This window comes from Rhinolophus sinicus, linkage group LG09 (assembly GCF_036562045.2).
Source record: "Rhinolophus sinicus isolate RSC01 linkage group LG09, ASM3656204v1, whole genome shotgun sequence".
NCBI lineage: Eukaryota > Metazoa > Chordata > Mammalia > Chiroptera > Rhinolophidae > Rhinolophus > Rhinolophus sinicus.
In genome coordinates, this window is record NC_133758.1 from 23,777,012 (window position 1) to 23,801,390 (window position 24,379).

Below are 24,379 nucleotides of genomic sequence, written 5' to 3' on the forward strand. Positions count from 1 at the left end.
TCCCAAGCAGCTCCAAAACTCAAAGATGCAATCTAAATTAGATATTTATATTACTTTAACATCTTGAACTTCATATTCATGATTCATGTGGAATATGTTTCTTGATTACTTGGAAACTTCACCTCATTTGTTAACTAGAACGAGTTACTTCAGCCGGGTCTTTGTGAAGAGTGAATGAAGTAAACATGTGAAAAAAGGCTAGTGCTCAAATACTAGTTGACACTTGTCTACTATGTATGCCCCTTTTAGTCTACTTTGCAGCCTCCTCAGCTCTGCAGGACTGTTCACCTCACACTGAAAAGCTTCTCAGTCGTATAGGTTTTTGTGTTTGTCTGTTTGTTGTTATTGCATGTGGGCTTTTAATCATTTTTTATATCCCCACTGTTATCAGTTCAATTCCCCTATTTTCTCATTTGTCTGTGTTTCTGTTCAGGTTCTTCTTTCTATTTAGTGAGACTCCTCTAATCTTCTGCAAGTCTAAGAAACAAGTTATACACTTTTAGGACTCCCTGTGAAATGATGAACACATAATTTACAAGGATGCTTGAGTGCCTTTGTAGACTTTCGTTGGTACTGAGGGGAACAGATTTTGGCCACAATAATACTTTCCGCTAATCTTTATTAAGTTTCTTCCTTGTGCTATAACTGTGCTAGACACATATTACCTCAAAGAAAGTCTTATTTTGTGTTATTATTTTTTCTTGCATGTGTCTGGAAGGCAGGAGTTGTTTTGTAAATCTTTGAAATCTTTGTCTCCCCCTGCCAAGCAATGTTGTTACATAGGAGGCATCCCCAAAACATTCTTCACATACACAAAAGAATGAACATTGGAACTTTAGAATAAGAGGCCTCTCCTGCTACTGGTTGGGCATCTGTTTCAAAATGATATCATTGATCACCCCAAATGTGAGTAGCTCGGTTGTGCTTCCCTATGACCCACACTTGTGCTTGCACTAACTCAGCAGTAAAAAAAATAAAATAAAATAAAATGCTGTGTGAAAGTTATTTACATAGTGTATCGATCTCTTTCTTCGTTTACCTCTTGCAGATACTCTGACATTACCTATCCAGCCTTTTGTGCTATCAGCATAAGTCATTAGGACGAATTTCTTTGTGAAGCCAATAATCAGCAACATTAATAGAAATTAAGTCAGAAGCTATGAAGAAAAATGATGCACTAATTCTTCTACCTGTAAAAAAGAATTCTTAGTCTGCTGTTATAATCCCAGGAACTCCATGCCTTCCTCTTCCTTTCTATCTGGAATAAATGCAGGGTTAGGCCTTGGTTTAGGGGAAATTTCAGATGAAGGTGAATGGAGGGAAGTCTTTTTCTTCAAAGAGGAGCTCCTTTTAACTTTCTGATGAGGATCTAGAGGGTAGGAAATGTGTATTCTCAAATGTTTGTACTTTTCATCCACTGTGCTCTGAAGGAGATGAATAATCACTGTTGACATAACACTTTCCAAGGGCAAACTCTGAACATAGGGACATTTACCTTAAGTATCTGATTCGTATGCCTCTCCCCTTCTCAGACAGGCTAGTATTTTTCACTCTGATTTATTTTCCCTTGGTTGAAAAAATCCATAAGATGAACTGATTATTGAGAAAATTTCACCGACTTACTGGATCATCCCATTTGTATTTCAATAGAAAGTTGCTGAAAGTGGAGTATGCTTAAGACAAACAACAACAACAACAACAACAACAAAAAGAAATTACCATCAGTAGAATTTCAGGCACCAGAATAAATACTAAATGAGAGTAGCTTTCCTAGTGTCTTCCCAATTCCCATTATTTAGATAATTATGTACTAAGTACATGTGTAAGTGTCTCCCTGGTCACCTCTTTAAATGTTCAACAACACTTATCATAGAAGAATGAAGTGGAATCAGCAGAACTAAGTAACAACATAAAACAGATTGGTTTGGTAAATACTTATTTGTACTGATATTTGTAAGTGTAACAAAAATGGCTGATGGTTTTCAAGTATTGGGATTCCTGCATTTTAAACTATGAAAATAGTCATTCTATAGTTCCCATAAAGGTTAGACCCTCCAAAACAACTTGTTTCCTTAACTTATTCACAATTAAGCAGGGCTCCACTCAGATGGAAGAGGTTAGGGCAAGGATACCTGGAACCTTCGGGCAAGGTAGATCTGATTTTATATTTCAGTAAAAATCAAGCCAAAGACCTGAAAATTGTTGCTACAATATGCCACCATCTTCTTTGTTATGTTTCAACTAATCAAGTTGAACCATATTCACCGGAATTCACCTCCCTATATGTCTCTGATTAAATTTGTCACAAGAGGAAGTTGTACAAGATGAGCAAATTGAGCAGAAGCTTTGTTCTTTGGAGGTGGGTGTAAGTCAGGCACTGTTGTACCTCTCACATGTTTTTGCCGCTCTCTTGGCTAACCTTGCTGGTGAGGGCAGCGACTGGGGCTCATGCCTTCTTAGTTCCCCCAGGGGCTCTTACTTCATCTTCTCTGCATTCTGGGCCAAGTGTGAGTGTAGCTCTACTAGAAAGGTGCCAGCTTTTTCTGCAGGTCCCCAAGGCAGTGAAGTTTGAGGCTTGGAAATGAGGAGAAGCCAAGAAGGGTTCTTGTAAGAGATAGACATAGGTTCAAGTTATCCCTGGCTCATGTTAATTTCTTCCTCCTGCATGCCTGCTCTGTGACTTCAGCCTCATGGTAAGATGCAAAAGTAGAAAAACAGCTGAGCCAATGCTGCTTTACCAACTGTCATAGTTGAGTAAGGTCAAATCTCTGTAAGAAGTCTCTTATTCTAATCACCCCTTATGGTTCTGCTTCTCAGAGTGAACCTATACTCGCCATTTGACAGATTTCCTTTCCAACACAGTAAGTAGTGAGAATTTCTGCTTCAAAGTTGTTGAGCGCTTTCCCTGTTTGCTCCCTCTCTTCTTTAGATCATGCCTTTATTCTTCATTCACATCTCATCTAAAATTTTAATGCCAGTGTATTTTTTCTAAGTATTGATCTTTTGTAATTATGTAAACTCTTTCTTTTTATCTAACAGTGCTCCCTCCATCTTCCCCTAATATCTCTCACTTCAGCTGATATATATCTTAGAAATGATAATAGGCATTCTTCCCACCCCCACCCCCAGAGGTTTCAAAAGAGAAAACTCATAGCCAACTGTACTCTCTGAATGAAGGGGTAGGGATCCACGTGATTACAAATGGATTTTTCATAGGGTTGAGATGACCCTATCATCTGAATATATAGAATGTCCTGCCTAGTAGTCTCTGAACACTATGAGGACCTAAAACAGCTGCTGAAGACCATGGACAAACTTCTTTTGAGGGCTTTATTACACTTTTATTAGTGTTTTATGGAAGTTATACAGTTTTTGATCATAAACTTAGGTTTACAGATTCAAGTGGGGAGAGAAGAAAGGAAGAGAGCCAAGCTATAAAGCCAAGACCTATCAGAAAGCAATGCCTTGGATATGCAGCATTGAAGAAAAAAAGATGAATTCCAGAGAAATACAAATACAGTGACTTTTATAGAGTTTTTGGTCTTAATGCTCAAGTTTGGGTGAATGCCATCATTATCCTATGATCATCTGTATGTACCTTTCTTATTGTATTCCACAGTTTCTTATGCTGTGATAGATGCCTTTTTTCAACTGGTATTACATAGATCTGTCAAGCTAAACACAGTACTGCATTGTGATCTAGATTGTGGAGGGAAAGTATAAGCAATGTTGTGTATGTATGAATGAAGTATATATTATGGGCATATGCGTATGTATGTAAGTATTCCCTGACTCACACATTGCTACAGCTCTTCTTTCTCTGTTCTGGAATTGGCCTAAAGGAGGTTGTACTAGAAGGTATCCAAAGGCTCAGTGTTATACCATTTACCCACAAATCCTTCACTGTATTCTCCAACACTTATATCACTACCTGAATCTCAACTACTTACCTCCTAGGAATGTCTTCTCCTACTGGTGCAATTTCTAAGGGCACGAAGACTGACTCTCTTCCATAAATATTTAGGGAGCACAGTCCTAGAGGTTAACTTTCATATCTAAAGTGCCCAATCATTTGTCCCTGTTAAAAGAAACCTCACACAGAAATCTATTACTAGACTTGCATTACCTGAGTATATGTGAAAATTGTAGGTTCAGAGGTCTGCAATTATTCTGGTAATTGGTATTTAAAAAAATGTAAAACTTATCAGTGTTAATAAATGCATAGAATGAATGATCATTTCCTTTGAGTAAACACCCTTTTATTTTATAAACCATGAAGAGTGGACTGGTAGAAACATGCATGAATTGCTATATGTTTCCCATATAAACTGGAGTTGAATGCCCAATATAAATAATAGAACGTTTACTATGTGCCCCACCCTGTTAAGTGCTTTAATGGGCATTCTCATGCAGACTTTGCGCTGGGAAAATATCATTGAGAGTATGAGGTGGACAAAAGCAAAATGAATGAAACAGAATATTTAAATATCAAAATTTATGGTACTGACATAAAAATTTAAGGAAAAATATCCATTATAGTTTTTCTCCTCTTTTTGTCTTCTCTATCTTTCCTCTAGCTTCTCGTATTGTACTCCTTCCTGTTGGCATTCTTACAATAAACTTTTTAATGAAGAATGAATTATGCACAGACCCATTAGGAATTAAGTATGATCAGCTGTTTTATCTTAAAGATACACACAAGCATACATACATAGTACAAAAATTACAAGACAAATTCCTGATCCAAATTCAGCTTCAGTTAAGCCCAACCATGTTCTGTTGCATAGTCATCATATCTTGGTTGTCAATTTTTCTCACTTTCTCCCTTGTCTAATTAGGCTTCTCCACTACCACCATGCCGCCAAAATGACACTTTGAATTTCCAACAATGTTGGAAATTTGTTCAGTGGATATGTTTCAGGCATTACTTTATGTGATCTTTAGCAGCATTTGCTTGTTTGCAACACCTTCTTTGAAATGGGTTCTTCCTTTGGTTCTTAGCATTCCTTATATTTTTCTGGTTCCTACTCAGACTCTTGGGTCTCAAGGTTCATCTTTACTATACTCTTTTATTTCTATGCTCTCTCCTTTTGTTATCTTATAAATAAAATGGCTTCAGTTGCCATTCATAATAATGATTCATTCTACATATATATATATATATACAAATTATTTCCTGGGACTATATATATACATATTAAAAAAAAAAAGTACTGGATAGAATTTCCTCATGCCTACTGGCTTTCTGGATATATACAATATTTAATAAATAAATGAATGGTGGGACTAGAATGGGGTTAAAAATGTTTAGAAAGATTAATTAACAGGAACAGAAGTCACAGGTTCCATTCCTTTGTATCTCTTCCTTTGTCTAGATCTCTTTCTCACTCCTCTTTCACTCTTAAGTGTTATAATATAATGGTTAAATAATCAAGAGTTCATGAAGATGAAGGAAAAAACACTATGATTTCTAAGTAATAAAGATGTTTGTTGCTTTAATTCAACTATCAAGAAGTGGGTGTTTCCTTGAGTTCACATATTAGAAATGGAGCTAACCTCTACTGCAAACATGCCCCTCATCAGCTTACTTCAGTATGAGCAACCAGAACCATTTTAATACTGTTTCCCTGAAAATAAGACCTAGCTGGGCAATTAGCGCTAATGCATCTTTTGGAGCAAAAATTAACATAAGACCTGGTCTTATAATGTAATAATATAATATAATATAATATAATATAATATAATATAATATAATATAATATAATTAATATAATATAATATAATATAATATAATATAATATAATATAATACCAGGTCTTATATTAATTTTTGCTCCAAAAGATTCATTAGAGCTGATTGTCTGGCCAGGTCTTATTTTGGGGGAAACACGATAATAGAAGATGGCAAAAGGCTAGGCTGTTTTTCTATGATTATGAAATGATGCTTTATTGAATAGCTTCATTTGAGATATATTCCACCAGGGGAGAGAGAGGGGGAGAACTAGTAAACTGTGGTTTTACAGTCCAAATATAGCAAATGTATTTGTATTCATATACAGTGGTCCTTGAAGTCTTTTGAGGATGGGGATATAAAATTGGAAAATATAAGGCAAAAAAAAAAAAAAAGACAGTAGGAAAATCCTCCCACTGGCTCAGGCCATGGCATAGGAGAGACATGATAAACACAGGCATCTCGTATGGTAACTTGGATGCTGGGGATAGCTCTGTTTTTAATGTTCTTTAACAGGATATATTTCCTTGAAACCAAACAAAGTTTAAGTTAATTTGTTGCCAACAATGCAATGTCCATGTACTTGATGATCAGTTTGTTCTTTTTCTTCAGAGGGCCCTTGGCTTTTGTTTACATGTGAGAGACTACCTTGCCCTTTTCAACTTCTACATACTCGGTTATAATTTCCAAGTAAAGAATCCAAACAATTGTCTGGAAAAAAATTATCTACTATCGCTCTGTGAGTTAATTTGTAAGACTGAAATATAAGGCAAGGTTTCATCAAAACCAAGTCTAACTATATATAAAAGCAAGAGAAATACGTAGCACCTTACATTGTGTGATTATTGGAGTAGCTAAAAGTTTTCCTATACCAATAAGGTATGGTGCCATGACAATTATTATTATTATTATTGTTATTTTTTTTATTGAGATAAAGCATTATTAACCAGGGAGGAAACCCGCCCCCCTCACCCAGGCCCAGTGGCTGCTCCCATTACCAGTGTCATGTGAATGGATCTTAAGCCACTAGTGCTGATAACTCAGCCAGGACGGCACCAAGTTCTTATAGGCAGCAAAGCAAGAAAGGTTGATGAGCATCGGGCAGGAGTTCAGAGCAAAAGGGAAAAGAAGAGGAAGTAATACAGGGAGGTTTAAAACGAACAAACAAAATAAATAAATAAATAAAACTTTAGACAAGTCATTTAAATTCTATAGGCTTCAATTACTCCAGTGTTTAGGCTTAAAGATTACCTGGATCTTTGACATTTTTAACAGTTAGTTAATCTAGCTGTTGATCCAACAAGACTACTTCTAGGAGCACGTCTTAAGTAAATAATTGAAAATGAAGATATGGGAGAACTGACTCTGGGTAGTGAACACACACTGTGATATATAGATGATGTATTAGAGAATTGTACACTTGAAACCTAAGTAATTTTACTAACCATTGTCACTCCAACAAACTTTAATTAAAAAAAAAAGAAAATGAAGAAAAAAGAAAAAAATTTATCAGAAATAATCATATAGCATACCCCATTGTATTTATTTCTAAATCTGTCAATTTAGAAAAATGAAAATCAGATGCACCTTAGACAGCTACCCACTCTATACCATCTCTCCTTATCCTCATGCAGAAGTACAAAAAAAAGGAAATGAATCATGAAAAGCCTGAAACTTCTCAATATTAACTCCCACACTGAAATTAAGTAGAATGGGTGTGATTATGCAGTCAATGAAATAATGACAGAAAATTTCTTTTGAGTAGAAATTCCTACTTAGAATTGGAGTCTCATCAGAAGCAGTAAAATCCTCCAGGGTTCTCCCTTTTCCAGGGTTTGACAGTGAGGTTATCGAATAATCTGAAGGTCAAGTTGTCCCATCCCATTGGATAATTACATCTTGCTTACCCTACTCCCCCAGTGGATGGAGCCCAATAGAAAATATTTAGACAAACTTTAGAAGAGGCGTAGAGCCAAGCTCTGTAACAAAGGCTGCACGTTGCTCTAGTGGCATTTACCTCTCATTTCTCTCTTTTGTTGTCAGGTTAAAAGTGTAGAATGAACAAAATTATTCCAGTCCTCAACTTAAAACCTGAAATTAATACAGAGATTTCCTGAAGCAAAGCAAATCATCCTCTATTAGAATCAATAAAAACATCAGATGGGGCTACCCAAATGAAATATGAGAATGATAAAACAATAACATGGCAACTATCCAAACATTTTAGGAAGAAACATTTTAAAATGAGAATGTAATAAAAAAAATAATGCGTAAAACAAATTAGAAAGTCAGTATAGAAGAAAGTTTAACTAGAAAAATACAAATCCAAACTTTCATTGGACAGATAAAACACAATAGTTAATAGAAAAATAATAGTAGAACATATATTCAAATTAAACTGAAAGAAGAAGCGGTATAGAAAAACTAGAATAAAAGCAATAGCATGAAAGAATATTATAAGGTATAGTAAGGAAGAATTCAAATAGTAACATAAGAAAATATATGTTTCCCACATGGATGAATGGCTCTGATCAGCCTGACTCTCTTGAAGACACTATAAATTTTGGAAAAAACTCACAGACGCAAAACAAAGCCAACCTGAAGACATGGGAGAGTTATCAAAAACATACAAATACTGGACTGGAGTCAACACACTGGGCAAGTTTTCTAGCTTCATAGTTTTTAGACCAATGGCAGGCTCAGTTTGCACCATTGAAATAGGAAAAAAAAAAAATTCATCTAGAAAACTCACGGTTTTCTGGTTTGTAGCACCAGAGGATAGAGTAAAAAGCAACTGGTTAAAAGAAATTCAGGTTGGAAATCGAGGAAAGGAGAAAGCCAGAGAGGGGAATCTCCAAATTCTGTGTGTAAATTTTTCCCAAACCTCTTACTGGTAACAGAAACTTGTGTGAGTGCCATGGACACAAACAACACAACTAAAGATAAAAATATCCGAACTAAGATGGCTTGTGCTGCCTATTGAGAGTTTGCATTTTGAGTCAACTTAAGTGCTTGTTAAAGCTTGTAAAATTATTCAACACTCACCATTCAATCCTCTTGGGAATATTATAACAGAATGGGGCATATCACTGATAACTACACAATCCAAAAGTACTCTATATCCAAAGAAACTGGAAGACACAACCTATTCCGAAGACAAAATACAATCATTATAGACTACCTGAGATCATGCAGATCTTGGAATCAGCAGAGAAACATTTTAAACTATTTTAATTGTGCTCAATAATGTAAAGGAAAATAAGCCTTTACTATGTGAAAAAAGTAAGAAACCTTAGCATTAAAGTAACTCTGAGAAGAAACAAATAGAAGTATAAAACTGAAAAATACCGTATCTGAAATTTAAAAAATGTACTAGATGGGCTTAACAGAAAAGTGGAAATTACAAAAGAAATAGCCTGTTAATTTGACTATGGATCAGTATAAATGATTCAATATGAAGAACAGACAGGAAAAAAAATCAAAATAAAAAAAGAAGGAAAAGGCAATATAAAATATTTAGAAACACATGGGGATCATACAAAGAGGGGAGGGAGCAGAAAAACACCTCAAGATATAAAGAATACAGCTTTCCCAAATTTTGTTATGGACATAGTTTATAGATTTGAGAATCTCAGCAACCTTAAGCAGGATAAACATACAGCACATCACACCTCAATATACTATCATCAAGTTATTGGAATCTAAAAACAAGGAAAACAATCCTGAAAATATCCAGAAAACAAATGGACACATTACCTACAGGGGCACATCAATTTAAATCCATTGACTTTTCATGAAAAAAATTTATATATCAAAAGACAATAATTTTAACGAGCTTAAACAATCAAAATTCTGAAATGTGGAAATTGAGGATAAGATCTTAAAAATAATATTCTTGACCTCCTCCTTCTCACTTTCAGCTAATAATCATGACATTCAGAATCCTTCTAGAGACAAATGAGTTAACATTTTAGAATCAATGGGGATTACAATTGGGATTAACAAATTAATAAATTTTAATGGGATTGGTCAAAATTAGGAAATGCAACCTCAAGCTTATTATCTCTACCTATGTTAAGCCATCTCTTTATGATTTAAGCTAATTTCTCCAGTGACAACATTTTCTTCCTAATTTTTCTTTCCTATTATTTCTCCTGAAATCATTTTTAACCCATATGTATTTCCCAGGCCTGGCTGCACATTGTAATCATGTGGGGGGCTTTTAAAAAGTATGGAAGTTTGGGACAGGGGAGACTACAAAAATAATAATATCGGAGAGAGATTTAAATGATCAAAACCTTCAATTCAAAATTCTATATTTAGAGAAAGCATTCTTAGCAAATGAAGAAGGTGGTAAGTAGTGACCATTGAATTTTTGTGCCTAGTGGATTAAGCATGATGGCTCTAGAGACCAAATTGATTAATTGCACTCTCTCACCTCAGCAGCAACAAGACTAGGCCATGCACTCCACAGAGATTATAAAAGGGTCAGGGGACAACATTGGATCTATGGTCTCATCTCAACCAGATAGAAGGTGTTTGACCCTCTCTCATACGCCCAGCTGCCATCTTGAAAAAGAACAGGAGAACCAGAAAAATCAGAAAGATTGAGCATTGGCCAAATCTAAAAGAAACAATATTCAAACAGCTCTGAGATAGAAAGGCAATCTCAATTGATTGAATTCATTGAATATTTAAACACAAGGAGATCATTTAATCTAGGAGTGATTTGGATGTCATTAATGGACAAATTTAGCTTTCTTCCTGCCTAGTTAAATAGAGTGAGGGTGGGGGTGTGGGGCTTGTAAGGGAGATTAAGCCAGTTAAAAAAAAATAATAATAATAAAGTCATCCTTTTTCTGTATATGGTATAATTGTATATGTATATTTGAATCCATGATACATATGTGTTTATAACAAAGTAGTTTTGGCTTTTTGCTATCAGTTTAGACAACATACACTCTTCCCCTCCCATCTCTGTTCTCAAGCATCTATTTGTTTTTATTCACATTTGTGGGGAATTTTTGTAGTGGAAAGAATTGGCAGAAGGTAGTAGGAGGGTAAAGAGAAAGGAGAACAAAGAGGAAATGAAATGTCTGTTTTCAATCAGGTTTTTTAAAGTTTGAGTCCCATGGAAAGATGGTGTAGAGACAGAGATAGTGGGATCTGTTCAAAAGAAAATTTGTGAGACTCCACGCATAATGAAAATTGTTTCTGGGTTTGAAGGACTAAATTTAGCACAGGATTTGGGGAGCAGGCCTCTCTTGGTGTTGCTTCTCTGACCCCACACAGTTTTGACATCCAGAATATGAGAACATTTGAGGCATCCAGAGCCAATGTCATGAATATCATTTTAGTAGCCAATGACTGTGGTTAGATGTCCCCAAGTGGCCTCCGGACAACAGACGAGGACTGGGGCAGTATAGAAGAGAGTAATGATGCAAAGTGACTGGAATAGATTAAAGTTAGTGGTTCTGTGTAAAGCTTCCCTTTAGAAGTGTCCTATGCTTCATCAGGTAGCACAACAGAACAGAGACCTAAATTCCTTCAACATGGGTGATGGCGTTGGAGTTATTTAAAATATGTGCAGAATGAATGAACATACAGAAAGAGACAAAGTTAGAGAGCAAGTAAGGATTACAACAGTAATTAGTAGTAATACTACTACTACTACTACTAATAATAATTTACTCCTCTGCAGAGAAGGCCTATCCAATTAAAAATATTTCTTTTGCCCATTTTCTTTCTTTTTTTAATTCAAGTTTATTAGGGTGACAATTGTTAGTAAAGTTACATAGATTTCAGGTATACAATTCTGTAATATGTTATCTATATCTCACATTGTGTGTTCACCACCCAGAGTCAGTTCTCTTTCCATCACCATATATTAGACCCTGTTTACCTTCCTCTGTCGGCCCTTCCCCCCTTACCCTCTGGTAACACCTAAACTATTGTCTGTTTCTATGAGTTTTTGTTCCTTCATTTGTTTGTCTTGTTCTTTGTTATTTTCAGTTTTATATACCACATATCAGTGAAATCATATGGTTCTTTACTTTTTCTGACTTATTTTGCTTAGCATTATAATTTCAAGATTCATCCATGTTGTCACAAATGGGACTATTGCATCTTTTCTTACCACTGAATAATATTCCATTGTGTATATAACACAACTTCTTTATCCATTCATCTATTGAAGGACATTTTCGTTGTTTCCATGAAGAAATGGGCTCTTATAAGAAAAAATAGTATTTCCTTAATTTTTTTTCTGTATCATTTTCAAGTCATGTCTATAACCTATTACCTCATGATTTAATCCTCTCAGAAATCCAGCCTGTATATACCTCTGAGTCAAAGAATTAACATGACTTGCTGAAGATCACTTGGCAAATGCAGAGCATAATCTAGACTGGCACGGAACTTCCTGGTTCCTAGTCCTGACTCTTTCTGCTAAGTTCTGTTTTTAGAGTCATGTTTCTCCTGACCATGTCTATCTACAGCCACCTGAGATCTGAATTACTGCTCTAGGGTTCGATCACAGCCAGCACATGATCTTTCGTAATAGGACTCCATTTGTCTATGACTTTGCAGACTTCTCTCGTTGCCTACTATTTTCTTGCTTCTATCAGTCACAGCTGGGAGCAACCACATCTATCCACTTGATGAAATCTGAACGTACAAAGTGATTTCGTTTCTGCAAGAGCTGACTATTATGGGCAATTTTGACTTTGGATTGGGCAGAAGAGAACCCTGGGCTGTGAGGAATTGAATCTCTTTTCAAATCTGCAGGTGAGGGCAGAGTCTCAGAGTTAGTGAAGAAGATAGAAAAGATCTTCCCTGTTATATGATTTCAAGACTGCAGAGAAAGCCCTGCACCCCACAAATGCTGCCCATCAAGGCTTGTATCGTTTTTATCGGGGACAAGACCTTTTCTTTCACAAGAGAGAAAAATGAAATGGGAAGTCTTTCTGGGGAGGGTAACACTGTGGCCAAGTGCGGTGTTGCAATAATAAAAGCTAAGACCTCTGTGTGGCTAATTATGGGTCATCCATACTTTGAATCAGCGCTTTACATACATTATTACTCTTACTTTGTTCAACAGCTCTCTGTAGTTGGTTTTATTATTATCCCCATCTTACAGATGAGGAGACAAGCTGAGGGAAGTTAAATGACTTGCAAAGCATCACACAGTTAACAAGTATTCAAACTGGGGTACAACTCTGAGGAGTTTGTCTCCCATGTCATTTTGCTTAAACATGACACCATACTGCCTCTTTACAACAGGGTGAAAGAAAGAGAAGCATGGCTCTTGTCCTCAGGAAAAACGGGCTCTAGAAGGCGAAAAACAGGCATTCATAGCGGCATGTAATAACTATACCGGGATAAATCATGAGTTTTCTGGCAAGAAAGTTTAAAGATGACGATCAGCTGGGAATCAGATACTTTGAGAGGAGACGATAGATTCAACGTTAGGGGACAGTAGCAGAGGGACGTAGAGTGAATTGTTACAGTGACAGGGCAAGGCTAGAATCACACTTATCTACAAAATTGGTCAAGTGCCAGTTCTTCCTTTCGAAATTCCTTTTTAGTAGGCTTTATTTATTTATTTTTTTTAGAGCAGTTTTATATTCACAGAAAAATTGAGCAGAAAGTACAGGGAGATTCTATATAGTCCTTATCTCCACACCAACAGTCACCACCACGACCGACATCCCACGCCAGAGTGGTACACTGGTTATAATTGATGAACCTATACTGACACATCATCATCATCCAAAGTCCATAGGGTACATGAAGGTTCACTCTTACTGTTGTACCATCTATATGTTTGGACAAATGTAAAATAACATTATAGTATCAGACAATAGTTTCACTGCTGAAAATAATCCTCTGTGTCCCACCTATTCATCCCTCCTCACACTCCTTAGCCCCTGGCAACCACTGATCTTTTTTTATTATCTCCATAATTTTGCCGTTTCCAGAATGTCATATAGTTGGAATTGTATAGTTATCTAGCCTTTTCAGATAGGCTTCTTTTACTTACTAATACACATCTATTTCTCCATGTCTTTTCATATATTAATAGCGATTTCTTTTTAGTACTGAATAATTTTCCATTTCCTGGATGTACCACCGTTTATTCATTCACTTCCTGAGGGATATACTTGGTTGCTTTCAAGTTTTTGGCAATTATGAATAAAGCTGCTGTAATCATCCATGTGCAGTATTTTGTGTGGAAATAAATTTTCCCCCTAGCTGGGTAAACACCAAGGAAACATAGTTGCTAGATCATATGTTAAGATACATGAGAGTATGTTTAGTTTTGTAAGAAACTGCCACAATGTCTTCCAAAGTGGCTGCATCATTTTACATTCCCGCCATCAACATATGAGAGTTCCTGTTGCCAGTATTTGGTGTTGTCAGTGTTCTGGGTGTTGGCTATTCTGGTAGGTGTGTAGTGGTATGTTTTTGTTGTTTTAATTTTCATTTCCCTGATGACGTACAATGTGGGGCATCTTTTCTCACTCTTACTTTGTTAGATTATACCTACGATTTCAGTTTAGGGGTTTTAATATAAATGATGTTATGCTTTCAATTTCATATTCCAATTTTTCATTGCTGGTACATAGGATAACTATTGAGTTGTATGTATTGACCTTGAATTATGTAACCTTAATATAATTGCTTATTGCTTCCAAGAGGTTTTTTGTTTTTTGTTTGTTTGTTGATTAATTCAGATTTTCTACATACACAGTCATGTTATATGTGAGCAAAATCAGTTTTATATCTTCAATTCTAATTGATGTATCTTTTATTTATTTATTTATTTTGTCTTCTTGCACTGACTTGGGCTTCTAGTATAATATTGAAAAGGAGTGGTGAGAGGGGACCTGCCTGCCTTTTTTAAATCTTAGTGATAAATTTGCTAGTTTCTCACCATTAAGTATGAGTTAGGCATAGGATTTTTATATATGTTCTTTATCAAATTGAGAAAGTTCTTCCATAGTTCTAGTTTGCTGAGAGTTTTATTGTGAATGGGTGTTTGAATTTTGTCAAATGCTTTTCTGCATCTATTGATATTATCATGTGATTTTTCTTCTTTAGACTTTGATATTATGGACTACAGTAATTGATTTTTGAATGTTGATCCAGTCTTGCATACCTTGAATAAATCCCACTTGGTTGTGGTGTGTAATTCTTTTTTATACATTTTTTGGATTCAGTTACTTTTTTTGTTGTTGAAGATTTTTGCTGTTAATGAGATCTATTGATCTTTTCTTTTCTTGCAATGTCTGTCTGTTTTTAGTATTAAGATAATGCTGTCCTCATAGAATGAATTAGGAAGTATTCCCTACATTTTCTGAAGAGACTCTAGAAAATTGGTATAATTTCTTCCTTAAATGTTTGGTGGAATTTATCAGTGAATACATCTGGGTTTGGTGCTTCCTATAGAGGAAAGTCATTATTTATTTAATTTAATTTATTAAATAGATATAAGCCTATTCAGAATGTGTTTCTTCTTATGTGAGTTTGACAGATTGTGTCATTCAAGGAATTGGACTGTTTAATCTAGATTATCAAATTTGTGGGTGTATGTTGCCTTACAGCTGCCAAACGGTTTGTTCCCCTGCGCTCTTCCCAGGATTTCACAATGGAGTGCCTCAGCAAACTGAGGCCTGATGGAATTATATCAGTCCCTCCCCTTCAGTGGATTCCTTGGAGATGTACGTGTGAGTCAAGGCAAAGTTCAAGCTGGAACACAATGGGAACTTTCGGAAAGACAGCCAGCAGGCTACTAACACACAGATCTTGAGATTAACAATCTTTTACCTCTTTAGAAGTTTACCAATAAAAAACACGGGTTGGCCCATTTCAAGTTCAGTCCCTGAGGCTGTTCCCCTTGGCTCTGAAGTTTGCATTCTATTCCTGGCTACCGTCTTTTCTAACCTAGCGCGGCCCTTCTCCCTCTCCACAACCCTTATCGTGCTGGAAGCGACAGGTACAGAGTTGTTCATCGTGCTCTTTTATTACCCTTTTAATGTCCATAGTACCTATGGTGATGTCCTTTATTTCATTAATGATACTAGTAATTTATTTTTTCCCTTTTCTTTCTTATTTAGCCTGGTTAGATGTTTATTAATTTCATTGATCATTTTAGCGATACATCTTTTGTTTATATTGATGTTCTCTATTGAGTTTCTGTTTTCAATTTCATTTATTTCTGCTCTAATTGTTTTTTTCTTTCTTCTTCTTGCTTTGGATTTAATTTGTTCTTCTTTTTCTAATATCCTAATATGAGAACTTATTTATTTATTTAAATTTTATTAGTTTCAGGTGCACAAGACAAAGCAATACTTAGACGTTTATCATTTATACCCCTCACACTGTGTGAGCCCCCCTCCCCCATCCACTATCCCTCTAATAAGAGAGCTGAGATTATTGATTTTCAATCTTTCTGTATTTCTAATATATGCATTCAATGCTATAAATTGTACTGTAAGTACTGCCTTTGCTACATCCCACATATTTTGAAAAGTTGTATTTTCAATTTCATTTATTTCAAAATATTTTACTTTCTCTTGAGATTTCTTCTGTAATCTATGTATTATTTTAGAAGTATGTTATTTGGGGGTTTTCCAGGTTTTTCTTTCTTTTTTTTAATTTCCCATTGATTTCTAGTTTGATTCCATTTGGTCTGAGAGCATACATTGTATAATTTCTATTCTTCAAGCAAATTTAAGGTGTGTTTTATCATTCTGAATGTGTTCTATCTTGGTGAATGTTCCATGTGAGCTTGAGAAGAATGTATATTCTGCTGTTTGGGGATGAAGTAATGTATTAATATAAATTATATTCGTTTGTTTGATGGTGATACTGATTTCTACTATTTCCTTACTAATTTTCTGCCTGCTGGATCTCTCCATTCTGATGGAGGTATGTTGAGGGCCCCAACTATAAAGTGAATCCTTTTGCCCTCTAGTTCTATCACTTTTTGCCTCACGTATTTTGGTGTTATATTATTAAGTTCACACACATTAAGGGCTATGTCTTCTTAGAGAATTGACCCCTTTATCATTGTATAATGCCCCTCTGTATCCCTGATAACTTTCCTTCTTCTGAAGTCTGCTCTGTCTGGAATTAATATAGCCATCCAGCTTTTTTTTTTTTCCCCAGTGTTAGCATGGTTATATCTTTCTCCATCCCTTATTCCTTTACTTTTAATCTACAAGTAGCTTTATATTTAAAGTGTGTCTCTTATAGACAGTATACAGTTGAGTTTTGTTTTCAATCAATTCTGACAATTTCTGTCTTTTAATTTGTACATTTACACCATTGTTGTTTGTACTGTATTTTTTACTATTTTCTATTTATTGCCCTTTTTCTTATTTTTGTCTTCCACTCTTTTTCTCTCTTTTGTGGTTTTAATTGAGCATTATATATCATTCCACTTTCTCTCCTTTCTTTGTATAGCAATTGTATTTTTCTTTTCCTTTTTTTTAGTGGTTGCCCTATAGTTTGCAATATACATTTACACTAGTCTACTTTGAAACAACATTATACCATTTCACAAGTAGTACAACTACCTTATAGTAACAAAGTACTCCTGATTCTTCCCTCCTATCCCTTGTATCATTGATGGCATTCATTTCATTTATTTATTTATAGATAAGTGTGTGTGTGTGTGTGTGTGTAATATTTGCATACATAATAGAATACCTTATTGTTTTTATTATTTTGAACAAGCTGTTATATCTTAGATCCATTAAGAATAATAAAAATAAATGTTTAAAAATTTATATTCACTTATTCCTTATCTATCACTATTCTTTTATTTATGTAGATCCAAGTTTCTGACCAATATAATTTTCCTGCACTTTGGACAACTTCTTTTCACATTTCTTACAAGGCACATCTACTGCCAATAAATTCTCTCTGTCTGTCTCTCTCTGTCTCTCTCTCTGTCTCTTTTTGTCAGAGAATATCTTGTTTCCCCTTCACTTTTGAAGAATAAATGTGTAGAATACAAAATTCTACATTGGTGTTATTTTCTTTCCAAGTGCTTTAAATATTTCACTCCATTCTCTTTTGCTTGAATGATTTCTGAGAAGTTTGTTGTAATTCTTATATTAGCTCCTCTACAGATAACCATTTTTTTCTCTAGCATTTTTCAAGATTGTTTTCTTTGTCTTTTTTAATTTTTTTGAATTTGAATATGATATGGTTAGGTGTAGTTTTTTTTTGTTTGTTTTGCATTTTTTGTTTTGGTCTTTGGTGTTCTCTTCCTGGATATTTGTGGTTTGATATTTGTGGTTTGACATTAATTTGGAGGAAATTCTCAGTCATTATTGTTTCAAATGTTCTTCTGTTCATTTTTCTCTTTTATCTGCTTCTGTTATTCCCATTATACATATGTTACATCTTTCACTGCTGTCTCACATTTCTTGGATATTCTGGTCCATTTCTTCAAGTCATTTTTGTTTGATTTTCAATTTTGGAAATTTCTATTTATATATCTTCAAGCTCAGAGATTTTTTTCTCAACCATGTTCAGTCCACAAATAGGACAATCAAGGTATTCTTCTTTTATGTTACAGTGTTTTTGGTCTCTAGCACTTCTTTTTGAGTCTTTTTTAGAAATTCTTTTTCTCTGCTTACAATACCCATCTGTTCTTGCCTACTGTCTGCTTTTTATGTTAGAGCCCTTAACATATTAATTATAGTTATTTTTAAATCCTCATCTGCTAATTCCAGCATCCCCGCCATACCTCAGTCTGATTCTGATGTTTGCGCTGGCTCTTCAAACTATATTTTTTTGCCTTTCAGTATGCCTTGTAATTTGTTTTTGGAAGCCAGGCATGATTACTGTGTAGAGGAACTGCAATAAATAAGCCTTTAATAATATAGTGATAAGGTGTGGAGGCGTGGAAGTGTTCTATAGTTCTCTATGAATAGGTCTCAAGCTTTTCGTGAGCCTGTGCCCTGGGTGGTGAATCTCACAAGTGCTTTTCAGTTTTCCCCACCTAAGGTTGGACAGGATGGCTAGAGGGGGTTGGAGTTGGTTGGGTATTGCCCTTCCCCCTTGTGGAGGACTAGGAAGAGCTGAGTTGTGTGTTTCTGTATTTCTGTTCCCCTGTGTGGAAGGCTGGGGCAGGCTGGAGGTGGGTAATTCTCTTCCCCAGCTCAGTTAGGTTCTTATAAACCCTCAATAGGTGAGACTCTGGTAAAATAGTTTGTCTTAAGGGCAGGTCTTATCAGGAAGAATGGAATTCTCTGGCATTTAAAAATGGCTACATTTCCCTCCCCCTCCTAGAAGCACAGAGGATCTTTCTCCTTTACTAACTGTCAGAATTTGGTAGAACTCCTAGAGGTAAAACTCACAAAAGTGTGGGTGTGCTCCCCTTAGGCTGATTACCCAGAACTCTCAGACTTGTCTATAGGAGCCTCTAGCAGTTAGTTAACTGCAGTTCAGGTTTTCCCACTCCAGTAGTGGTTCCTGCGAAGGCTTTTGATTATGGGCCTCTACTCTGGCAAGTTGTGAGTTTCTTTATCTGCCTGTCTGTCTGTCCAATTTTAGGGTCAGCAATTCTCCCTGTGACCTAGGCTCTCTGACATCTAAGAAGAGTTTGTTTTTATTTTTCAATTTATTCAGCTATTTTTGTTAACTCCTTGTATGCCAGACCCTCTAATTTCATTTTTTTTAAATTTATTTTTTAAATTTATTGGGGTGACAATTGTTAGTAAAATTACATAGATTTCAGGTGTACAATTCTGTATTACATCATCTATAAATCCCATTGTGTGTTCGCCACCTAGAGTCAGTTCTCCTTTCATCACCATATATTTGATCCCCTTTACCCTCATCTCCCATAATTTCATTTTTAATATAAATGTGCTCACTATAGATCCAGCATTTTTCTACCAGTTTTTTTTTTTTTTTTTTCCCTTGGAAGGGCTAAAGGATTCCACTGATTTGTATTAAAATGACTAGAAACATTCCGGCCCCTCATTATGTCCACAAGATATAGCTCAGAAGTAGCTCAACTAAAACAGGAGGACATTGCTAGTATTCGGGGCAGTCTCATTCTGAAACGTGAAGGCAAATGAGTGGGGTTCTTTTTTTTTTTTTTTTGATGGATCACTAAGTCTCCTTGCATTGAATCATATAAATCATGATGAAAAATGGACTGCAAGGCCCACTTCATAAATCCTGGCCCAGTTTCCAAAGGTAGCGTCTTGCAATCCCAAAGTCAGTGCTCAGCATTTCAGATGCAAACCTGCAGCCTGACTTCTGCAGGAGTTAATGTGTTAGCATTTTAACAAATTGAACCACTTCAGTGGCCTATTTATCAGTTCAAGCTATTTGGAAATGTTGCGACCATATGTCGTCCATTGAAATGAACACTAAACACTGCATTTATAAATGGTAATTTATGACTCATAAATGTCTTTGCTATTAGAGCCATTCTGCCACTGTGAATGGAATTGATAGCAGGTTCTAAGCTCTGTGGTATGTGTATGTTTTTTCCCTTTTTAGGAATGTTGCAGATATTAAAGCTTTACTGCCTCATGGAAATGTTATTTTTAAAAAGCTGTGCATATCAAAAAGATTGTGTTTTTATGCTAGATTTTCATATTCATAAATTTGACAGGCAGGTTAAATATCTGTGTGCATGTGCATATGGTGAGGATTTTTTACATGTTTATATAGACAAGGATTATAGAATTGTAACTCTAAGATGTGGAAGTTACACCTTACTATCCGTCCAGGTCTTGGATTTACTCATATAGTTGTAACTGCACATCGTCTGCACTAGTATCTCCTCTCCCCTTCTGGCGTAGAGATAGAAAGCCCAACTTTGAGCTGTACATGTGGCCCCTCAATGCTGTATTACTCACTTCCCTTCTAAATAGGATGGTAAAATGGCAGGCCAGTAGAAGCAGACAAATTATGTAGAAGCTTCTGGGAAGCCACATTAAAATAAAGCTAGGTTACTTTGTGCATTTTTATAGGTCCTTTCTTTGTCCCACTACCTAGGATGTGGATATCAAAGCTGGAACGTATTCAGTCATTTGGACACTGAGGACTGTACGGATTGGATTAAACCTAGAAGAAGCGTGAGTCCCTGACAAACTCATGAAGCCATATACTGGCCCTGGGAGCCTCGCTTCAGGCTTATTTTATGGAGGGAAAAAGAGGGGGAGCAGAAAAAAAATCTTTCTTGTTTACACAGTCATTATTTTTTGAAGCACACATCCATAACAATTGTTATAGTTAGGTAATATACATTATCCTGATTTAAAGTTTAAATCATATGAAGTCCAGATAATTTATTTCTGTCCAAGGTCACAGAATTCTGTGTACCTAAGGAAAACTCTGTAATTCACATTTTTGAGCCTTGGTTCATTACTCACGCTGTTTACATTATGCCTGCAGCATTTAATGAGGCCTGGACTGCACAGTTTAGTGTAGTTTGTAGGATTTGCAGTCAGGCAAACCTGGCCCCCTATTAGATGGGAGTATCTACTAGGAGAAACTCCTGATGAATTTGTTGTTTGTTAGAAGAGAAATTTATATTAGAGAGAAGTTCCAACAGCTCACGCACGTATAATATACATACATAAATGTCCAGTTCTATCTGTGACTATTACATGACTATCTCCGGTTCATCAAAAATAAATATGATTAACTTTCTATAGCTATAAATATCTACTTATAGTTAGCACATTTTCCACGGTAGAAGTTTCACTGTGGTGTTTTGAAGTGCTGATGCTTTGGAAAATTTTTAATTGTTGTTATTAATATGCATTGTTAATATCATGACATTTATTTCTAAGAAGAATTGAGTATTTAAGATTCTATTAAAGCAGTGAAAAGATGTGAGAACCAAAAGGTTACACCTGATAAACTTCTAGAAGAGGGCAAGGAATTCTTCATTGTTAAAGGGTATACAAAGTTCTCGTCTTGGAAGGGATGATTCTAAGCATCAGAATTAGAATTTTATCATTGACTCTCAATGTCAAACTGTGATTCTATACCTTACCCCTGCCCACTCTCCCCTCCCAAACTCATGCACACACAATACCCTTCAGATTTGTAAAGGAATTTGAGTCTTCTAGTGCATCCTGTCATACCCTGTGCCAGGAACCTTTCTATAACATTTAATCGATTGAATCATTTGTCCTAAGAGTGCCTACTATATGGACATCACTGTTTTAGAAGCTATGGGTCATACAAAATCAATAAGGCAAGACATTTTACTTCAGGAATTTAAAGTATAGTACCAAGTAAGACATAAGCACTAATAATTAAAAGCAAAGTTAGATGGAGTGACAAATACAAAGTGTTTCAATTCAGCTAAATTCCTCTACTTACAAGAATGTCAGAAGCTCAATTAAATGGGTCACACTTTTTTTAAATCAACTTTGGCCTATTTACATTCTTGCCTTTCTTACAGGTTTCATATATTGATTAGTGGTAATATGTATAAATTACACAAATTTGATGCTCAGGTATGGTTGTGAGTGTTAGCTATGATGATAAAAAAATTGTGAGAGTGTAAAGGAGCTGTGGTGAAACAAGAATAAAGCAAATGTTGAAAAATGCTTCCGCTGAAAGGAGCCAATTAGGAGCAGTAGATGTAGTTTAGATTCCAAGTGGGTTAAAAATATCCCAGAAAGGTAGAATGTAGCTAGATTATCACGGTGCATGTAGGTAAGTAAGGTAATTTCAATTCTGTGAATGTCCACAAAGGCCAAGAGGAATTTATTTGAAAAATAAAAACAGATCACTTTTGTAGAGTTGAATCATCTTAGTCTGAAATGGCTCATTACCTGCCTCAATTCTACAAACTCTGTTGTTTTGGGTACAAGGGATTTAATTCTAATCAACTAAATAATTATTGAGCACCTATATTGTGTGATAATTCCACTCAGAACTTTGGCTTTTCCAAAGCTGACCAAACTATTGTCTCTATGCCCAAGGGAGTCAAGTGCAATGGAGATGGCAGATGTGAAAACAGATTCTATGATGTGACATGGAGCTGATCTGGACCCATCCTCTGCTACACACTCACATTCACCACACACTTAAAGCATAGGAATTATAGAAAAGTTTTATATTTCAGGCATGAAGGATACAAAATTACTTAGACATTTTGATCACAATCATTGTCACTGCTACTTGAAGAAGATTATCCAATGGTTTGAGGTGGTTTTTTTCCAGTGGTGGGATTTTAAATGATAGTAACCCCCAAATTTTTGTTGCAGTTGGGTAATTCTTACAATAGTATAATATTTAATTATCTATTTCTTCTCTTCAGGGCAGTCAGAATCAACACGGTTAATGTGTTTGATATTGCTGACTTTAGAAATGAATGTTTGGATCTTAATCCCATTTTGTTAATAGGATAAAACAATACACATTTATTTGTTATTTGTGTTATTTAAGGAAAATCTTTTTCAAGATCTGTATTTCAGTAAAATAAAAATTAAGATTACTTTTTTTTCTATTCTATCTCCTACTCAAATCAATGTATTTGCACCTAAACAAAGTAAAATCTAGATGTATTAAAAACCTAAATCTTAAAAAAAAAAAAAATTTTGAAAGCTTTAGAAAATACGTAAAATAACATCATGAATAATAAAATACCTTCAGAATGATCACATCCATATGTTTATTTAAATGCCTAAGCATGTAGGGATATTTGATATATTTGACTGTATTAATGAAAAATAGTTTCTATGACAGAGGATATCATAACTAATGTGAAAAGAGATACAAAAGAGGGAAAGTATATCTCTGCAGTGAATATGAAAGACAAAGTGTTAGTACAGACTCAACATAGAAGTTCTAGAAGTCAATAGTAAATGATAGCACAATGTAAGCGGGCAAAGGTCATGGATAGGTAATTCTCAGGATAGAGATAGTTATTGCCAATAAATATACAAGAAGGTGCTAACCCTCACTTGTACAAATTGAAATTCATATTAAAATAATGAGATTAGTAAATTGTATTATTCATTAGGCAAAACAATTAAAAGTCAGACCATACCAATTCTTGGCAATGACCTGAAGTAATGGGAACTTTTATATACTCCAACCTCTCTAGAGATCCCTTGGGAAGCATTTAATGATGATTCCGTAATGTCCTTTCGTGTATGGAGCGACTACAAAGTCTCCATGCATGAGATCCCAGGTTATAACAATTACCTGAAAAGAGCTATCAAGAACTATGGTAATGACTCTGAAGGGAGTGTCTACAAGATCACATGAGAGAAAATCTACTTTATGCTAAGAATAGAAGAGAGCATACAGGTCACTTCTTATCAGGATATAACGACTTTGTGGCCACCATAGATACTCTTGCAGAACTGTCTCCACATATTGTACATGTGTTTATACAATATTTGTAATAGCAAAACGGAACAAGCAAAAAGAACAAAATCCTTATGTCCAATGACAGAGCGATGGATAGATGTGATTGCATTCATGTATAGATTTAGAATTAAAATCCATTTGCCATATTAACCTATATATTGACCTATCTAAATTGTTAAACATGACATTTAGAAAAAAGCCAGTTGTAAAGCAATGTGTACATCACCCCTTTGGTAATGTATATATGGATATATCCATATAAATGTACACATAT